Source organism: Strix uralensis, chromosome 4 (genome assembly GCF_047716275.1).
Source record: "Strix uralensis isolate ZFMK-TIS-50842 chromosome 4, bStrUra1, whole genome shotgun sequence".
Classification (NCBI taxonomy): domain Eukaryota; kingdom Metazoa; phylum Chordata; class Aves; order Strigiformes; family Strigidae; genus Strix; species Strix uralensis.
This window is the reverse complement of record NC_133975.1, coordinates 115,022,452-115,029,611: the sequence shown is the minus strand read 5'-3', so window position 1 is coordinate 115,029,611 and position 7,160 is coordinate 115,022,452. Positions and strand designations below refer to the sequence as shown.

Sequence of the window (7,160 nt, the reverse complement as noted above, 5' to 3'; positions counted from 1 at the left end):
TTTAAGATGCTCTGGAGTAAATGAAACCAAATATAACTTTTTTTCACAACTATGAAGTTAAAGCATGAGACAGCAGTGACTAAAGTAATTTTCATGCTCAAATGATGTATTTTCTGTATCTTTAATGTGCTAGATTTTCATTAACCCAAGTTTCCTAGGTTTATCGTATTTAGTTAAGGAGTAATAACAGCATCACTCTAAAGTCATCTGGAAAGAATTGTCTGGATTTTACTCTACATTATGAAATCCATTTTCAAGTAGTTTTGTCAGGGAATATAATTCCCAGCATTGGTTGAAACAGTTTTGGCGGAAAATTAGATCTTTATTAAATGCACATTTTTAAACAAAAAGCCTGCTTTCTGGGGAAAACCTTGTTTTCTTTTAAATTAACTAATTAAATACCCAGAACTAGTGTTTTAGCCAAAAGCTGAAAAGCCTCACTTTGGAAATACTCCCATCTCTTCCCATGGGAGTTGTAGCTCAAATGCCTCATTGTCCTTTATTAGGAGTTGCTCTCTCTAAGGAGACTGCAACTCCAAGGAAGCATTGCAGGCAGTGCACAAGACAGACATAATCACAAGCCAAACGTGCACCCTCAGTTACAGCTCCAAGGACTCAGCAGGATGACATCTTCTAGACTCAAGCTTTTGGGACTCTTAGGGAGTAGCCAGCAATGTGACTTCCTCTTGTGTTCCAAGATTCAATACCTTTTCTGCAACACAGAATTTCCAAGAGCAGTGGAAAAAAATTACTATTAGCTTGTCTTCCTCCTTGCTCCTTAGAAACTATCATTATTCATATATCTGAACATGGGAACTATACAAGATTTTGATGTTGTCCATGTTTGGCACCTGGTCATACTGGTCCCACTATCTTCCAGAACTGTCATCTGACACTTAACTTAAATCATGTCATACTCAGTGTCTGTAAATTTGTTTGCATATACCAATTAGAATTTATATAACCCTTAACAATATTGTAAAAGAAAGTTCACCCACAAAATATCCATCAGCATAGCTTAATAAACAGCCTTATCTACATTTACATTAGGCTTCCAGTCTTTCCCATTCAACATATGGTTTCACTTTGAAAGAGCAGACTTACAGTAAACTGTATCATCAGTAGGCTGATAAATGCCATAATTCGTAACAGTATGTCTGTTGGAGGAAGATTTCCCATGCCTAGTGAATGCTTAATGGCTTTCTAAAATACTAACTTTCTTCATATATTTCAACACTGAGTACTGTATATGGTAAAAGAAATTATGATTCTTGCCCATCTCTCCAAGAATTTTAGCTTTTCATTTATTTTACAAGTACATACTGGTGTTTGGATACTTAAGAGAGACCCTAACCTCAAGAGGCAAATGGGATTTTTATTCTACCTCAATGCCCCTGGGTTTGCTACTCTTGTAATGTGGCATGTTAGAAGTTCTGAATAGGGTAATTTACATTTCACAGTGCAAGTGTGGTGGGATTACCAGGTCCCACACTGGGTGCTAGAAGGTTTCTGAAAACTACTGGCCCAGATGAAGACTTGGGCCTGCCTGTATCAAACATTTTGTGTGGAGGTCAGCTGAGGTGCAGAGGTGACAGACGTCCTTGAGGTTTTTGTGGCTTCTTGTGATTATTTTTTTTCTTTCTTCATTTTGTGAAGCAGCAAAGCTGGACATCACCAGAACACATACATGGTTAACAGGTGAGGAAGCCAGTTCCCACTTGAACCATCAGTGTCTTTTGCCCCAGGCAGTGAAACAGATCACTGCAGTGAGACTATTTGTATGTGGTAATTGTGGATGCATCTACACAGCCCCAAACGGAGGCAACTACACACTCCCTTAAAATAACAAGGCTAGTGCAGGTCAGTGCCCAGTGCTTTGTTCTTGTAGACTCCAGTCTGCAAAGAAATGCTTCCAGAAGAGTCTGCTCAGGTAACACATATATAAAGTGGTATAAAACTAATCACATTGTAGGGCTTTGAGTCTGCCTGGTAAAGTACTGCCATGACCTGTAAACATGGGAAAGGATTAAGGTCATATCAACATGATGACGCAGGAAGTTTATGACTAAGTTAATCATCCTGTTTGAAATACAAATTTACACCCGTCAGAAAAGCATGCAAAGGAGCTACTAGTAGTGCCTAGAAACAGAAATTTCCAGGTTCTACTCTCACAGACAGGGCAGCTGGCAAAGACATATTTTGTAAATGGAACAGATGTAAGGCAGGAGAAAATGGGACTAGAAAATCCAGCACCACCCCTTCCCTGAGTGGTTCAGAATGCTAAATCTAGCAGAAATAATCAGCCTACCCTTGGTGTTGGATGACCTATGCCTCAGGATAGCAAGTCATGGATAATTTGGCAAAGGAAAGAGCTGAACTCTGACTAAGCTTTTCATCAACCTTACTGCATTATTATAAATAGATACATTTTGCAACACCCTCAGGCAGATGAGGTCACAATGCAAATGATGATCCTGAAGGTACATGCCAAAGAAATGCTGCATTTGGGGCTGTTCCAGCCTCTTGGGAAACAAACAATTCCTTGTGTAATTGCCATTGTTGCTGGGTTTGGCCATGGGTCCATAAGGGCACTGAAAGTTTTTTTCTTTCATGTCCCCTAATTGAGGCTTTACCAACTAATAGTTGAGACATTTGGATATCCAGATGGATGGAATGAACAGTTTCTCCAGCTCCCAACAAGTAAATACTATATTCCAATTCAGTGTCACGCTTTAGGCTGATGAAGTGCTGGAACTTCTAGGGAAGGCAAGGTACCTGGAAACGCCTCACTTCCCAAGTGATACTTGCATGTTCCTTTTGTGACTGACTGATATGAAAGGTGCTTTAATAACACACTTTCACTTTACTTCCATTCAGCCTAGATAGAACTGTAGCTCATTTCTTATCTGCATGAGCCTTTATACTGCTTCCTGATTAGTGTGTCATCCATGATCAAGACTGAGAATTTCGTCTGCAGCTGCTGACAAATGTTCTACAATTCACAACAAAGTACAGATTTTACAACCCACCCAGTTAAATATAGCTCTAATCAGCCATAAGCTCGGTGTCTCAGATATGTGATGGGAAACAGATAGATGTTGCTGCATCTGATAGATGAGGCAGCAACATATACAACCTGTATTATTCTTAAGTTCGAAGAGATTTCTATGAGAAAACAGTGGGAAGGCCTAGCATGCCAATGGACTGAAACATACCTACTGGGTAATATGTTTATATGAGTCTGCAGGAAAAAACTCCTCAGTATGTAGACCTGATTCTGTAGCCCCTGCTCAAAGTGCTAATTTGAAGCAACATTTTAACTGGTGCTACTGAAAGATATGATCCAGGAAACAACCTATCAACAACATAAATAAAATCAAGCTTTGACAATTCTGCCTTTTGAAGAGCAACTTGAGTAGCTCATCAAAGGAAGCAGGGTGTGCTGGGATATAAACTCCCAAAAGACACATCTCTTCAAACAGATCAACAGTGGAGATCAGCAATTAATACTGACTTTGAAACATATGGGGAAAAATATAAACAACCTACTGAGATGCAGAGGTCAAGTTCACCCTCCTAGCGTTACTGGTTTTGGCTGGCTATAGACTTAGAAAGCTTGGTTCATATTTCCATGATTGTCTTCTCAATCATAAGAATAGTATTTCTTTTTCCTTTTTTTTTTTTCTCCTAGTAGGTTTTACAGTAGTTCATAGATTCTGTGCCAAATTCTACAGCATCAAAATTAGGATATAGCTGAATAAATGAGAAGTTTGGTATAGACCGATGACTGTTTATTAAGAGCTTTTCTCTCTTTCACTTTGCAGTGCACAATGAAAACCAGTCTCAGAGGACTAGCAATTTAATAGGACCATGTAAAAAGATCACATGAATGAATAGGTCTTTGTGAACTGAGTAAATCTGAATAACAACGGGTTTTTTTCTTACTCTGAGATCTTTTGTTTGTTCCATTTGGCCGTTTATGACTCCTTTGGCCACTGACAGATGGATTCTGGTTCCTCATTCCATGTACACGCAAAATTCTTTCTTGAAGTTCAGCCAGAGGATCAAATGTCCAAGAAGTAGGATCAGTCTTGTCATCGTCATTTCCTGCAGCAATAGTGTCTTCAGCTGACCAACATTTAAGATTTATCACAGTTCTTCTTTCCTTCTTTTCTTCTTTTAGTTGCAAACCTGTTTAACCTGTAACCAGTACAAAGTTGTTGCTTGTAGAAGTGATGAACTTAAGTCTTATGCAGGTAGTCATCCTATCAGGACAGCTTAATCAATTTTTTTAGCAAATTAAGTAGCCCCATTGAGACCAATGACCACATTCATATTCTGGAAATACGTTCTACGTTTTATAAAAGCCAGTTGCATGTTGTCTTTCAGGACTAATAAAACAGTTCTGTAAGACTGTACCATGAGAAATGGAAGACAAACATTTTGGCCATTGAACTGTAGCACAGTTTGTAAGCCAGAAGTCTTCTCCAAACAAGGTATCAGGCACAGATCCATTACAGAATTCCTAAACATTCCCATGATGACCAAATAAGAAGTGAATAGTTATATCTACGTTCCTTAAATTTTTAATTTTTATATAAGTTTCTATGAAAAACATTTGCTTAAAATATGGATCATGTTTTCTGAAACTTCTGCAAATCCATATGGCTGGTTTTGTGCTTTTGTTTTTTTTGTAGTCTTGGATTTCAACATCAATTATTCCCATGGTTATGTTCAACACTCTTCTCTAAGCACAGTCTGGTATCACCTAAAGTGTGTTTTGACACCACAACTGTAGTTAAGAGATGTAGGTTTGGATTGTTTTGGTTTTTGTCTTTTAGTTTGTCAATACTTAAGTAAATGTGCTGAGACTGTAGCTTATTACACACACTACATCATAGACAATCATATTTGCCTTTTATTTTGTATTACCCAACTCTTTTTATTTCTGTTGTCTACAAACACAGAGCTGGCACCATCTTTTCCATCTATGTATGTGATGATTACTTCAAAGAGACCCTGACTCACTTCTGAAGCTTTCAGTATCTAATCCAAAATTAACATGAAAAAAAAATCACATTTTTTATTTAAACTCCTGATCAGACATATATATTCTGTCAGTAATTCCATTCAGTGTTGCTCTTAAATACTAAAGTGGAGCTAATTAAAACCCTGCTTGTCCTTAAGATGTCTTTTTTGCTGTTATGTGTGGATAATGACATACTAGCTTTTCAGTTCAGTGGCCAAACTAAACAAATGGAAAATAATTTTGGTTTGGGTAGAACTGAAAACATTTTAGTCAACCCAAAACAAAAGGGTTTATTTTGGTTTCTTGTTATGCATCGCCTGGAAAATCAAATTTGAAATGAAAATGTAATTTTAAAACTATTAATTTTGTCCCAAGTTTGCAGCAACAACACGCATTGACCTTTCTGTATATTTTCAGATCATGAGAAAACTTATTAAGCGGCATCAGACTTTGTTAATAATGGTGATGTTCTGAAAGCATGTTTTCCAGAGAATCTAGTATTGGCTAAAAATAGGGCTCACTACTCTGCTGTGAATATGGGTTAACAAGTTTTCTGTTTCTTTTAAGGAACGCTCCATTTTAAGAGGGGAAAAGCCATTCAATTTTTCTCGTCGCGCCAACAGGAACTCCCTGGAGTTCTATTTATTGTCTGCTGTTGAGGGGATTATTTTTAAAACTCAATTTTTATTCTTTTGCCTGGCTGTCCCGCACATCCACGTCCAGGCAGCTCCTTCTGCTCAGAACCAGTTTCCCCAGTCCCCACAGCCGCGTTCCAAACCCCGCACCCCAGCGGCTCCTCCGGCAACAGCCCCTCCTCCGAACCGGCCTGCGACGGGCCGGTGAGGCCGGGCCGCACAGTCCTCGGCACTGAAACTCGTGCCTATTAACTGAATTAACTGCCTTCACCTGGCTTCTGTCGCACCTTCAGAAGCAGTTCGCTGTCAGCTAACGCACGCTTGCTCGGCTAGGAGTTGTTACTCCTCCAGCGGTGCCTGTCCCCGGCCCCCTGGGTGACCACAAGCCGCCCGCCCACCGCGGGCAGACAAGATGGCGGCTGTCCCTCGCCGGCGGCCGCGGGCTGCACTCTTCCCTCGCTGCCCTCCGAAAATCATCGGCTTGATCTCTTCTGCCACACAGTGGCTACTGTGGAGAACTGCCCGAAAACCATATGGGAGACCTTTGATAAATCGGGAGATTAGAAGGGAGATTTAATTCCTCCCCCCCCCGACCCCGTTTTGGTCGAAGTGCAACTAACCGCCCCCTTCCTCCATCCCTGTGCTCGCACACCACATCCCGAGCCTTCTCCCAGGGTCTTCCCAGGCTCCTCAGCTGTTCCGTCCTTTTCAGGAGGAAAAAATAAACACAAACAGTAATGAGCCTGATTTATCCTTACACCCTTATTATCTCATAAACTGATCCTTTGAAACGGGGCTAAGAGCCATACTGGAATCTGCAGTGCTCTGCATGGCCGGTATGGCTGTGCAGACATTCCCGTGCTGATGCCGTTCTGAGGACCAGGTATTGCCACCAAAACAGGACTGTTTACCCCCCTCCACACTCACAGGGGTTATGCGTCTCCCTGGGATCTGAGCTGATGCAGCACAGGGCTGTGTACTCATACCAAATTGCTCATTAGCTCCAGTCTCGTAAATGGGGAACTCTACTGAACAGTACAGGCGCTGCTGCAGGTGCTGCTAAAGTTGAAATCAGATGACAAAGGGAGTTGTATAGCAAGGAAAGCAATTCCAGTAGGTAAGGAAGTAGCCTTATATCCTCATAGTTGATTTGAAGAGAAATAGGTCTTCTCAAATTGGTTTGGCAATTTCAGTCAGGTGAGGGAACCTGCTGCTTTCTTCATTTTAGAGGGTATGAATAAGCCGCCAGCAGGGAGCCTCTTTTGATTCACGGAACTGGATTTATGGTGTCCACAGAGTCTTTGGTAAGGAGCATACTGAAGTGAGGAGCCATTTGAAACATTTGTCTGATGAGCTGGAAACACACAGATTTCACCACAACCTCAGAACAGACAGAGATTGGGAAGTGTTTCTATATACCAGCCCAGCTTGTCTTCCTAAAAGAGATACACAGAAGAGACTACATTAGGCTAGATCAGGTTCACCCCATTGGCCAA

General features: G+C 40.7%; 1 long non-coding RNA gene across 1 annotated transcript; it reads right to left on the bottom strand.

The window, feature by feature from the left end:
* Window positions 1-3,769: 3,769 nt before the first annotated feature.
* On the bottom strand, window positions 3,770-6,077 carry LOC141942277 (uncharacterized). Its single transcript, XR_012628590.1, has 2 exons — window positions 5,936-6,077; window positions 3,770-4,200 (listed from the first exon to the last, which is right to left on the bottom strand). It is a non-coding gene; the product is annotated as an uncharacterized LOC141942277 (long non-coding RNA).
* Window positions 6,078-7,160: the final 1,083 nt, after the last annotated feature.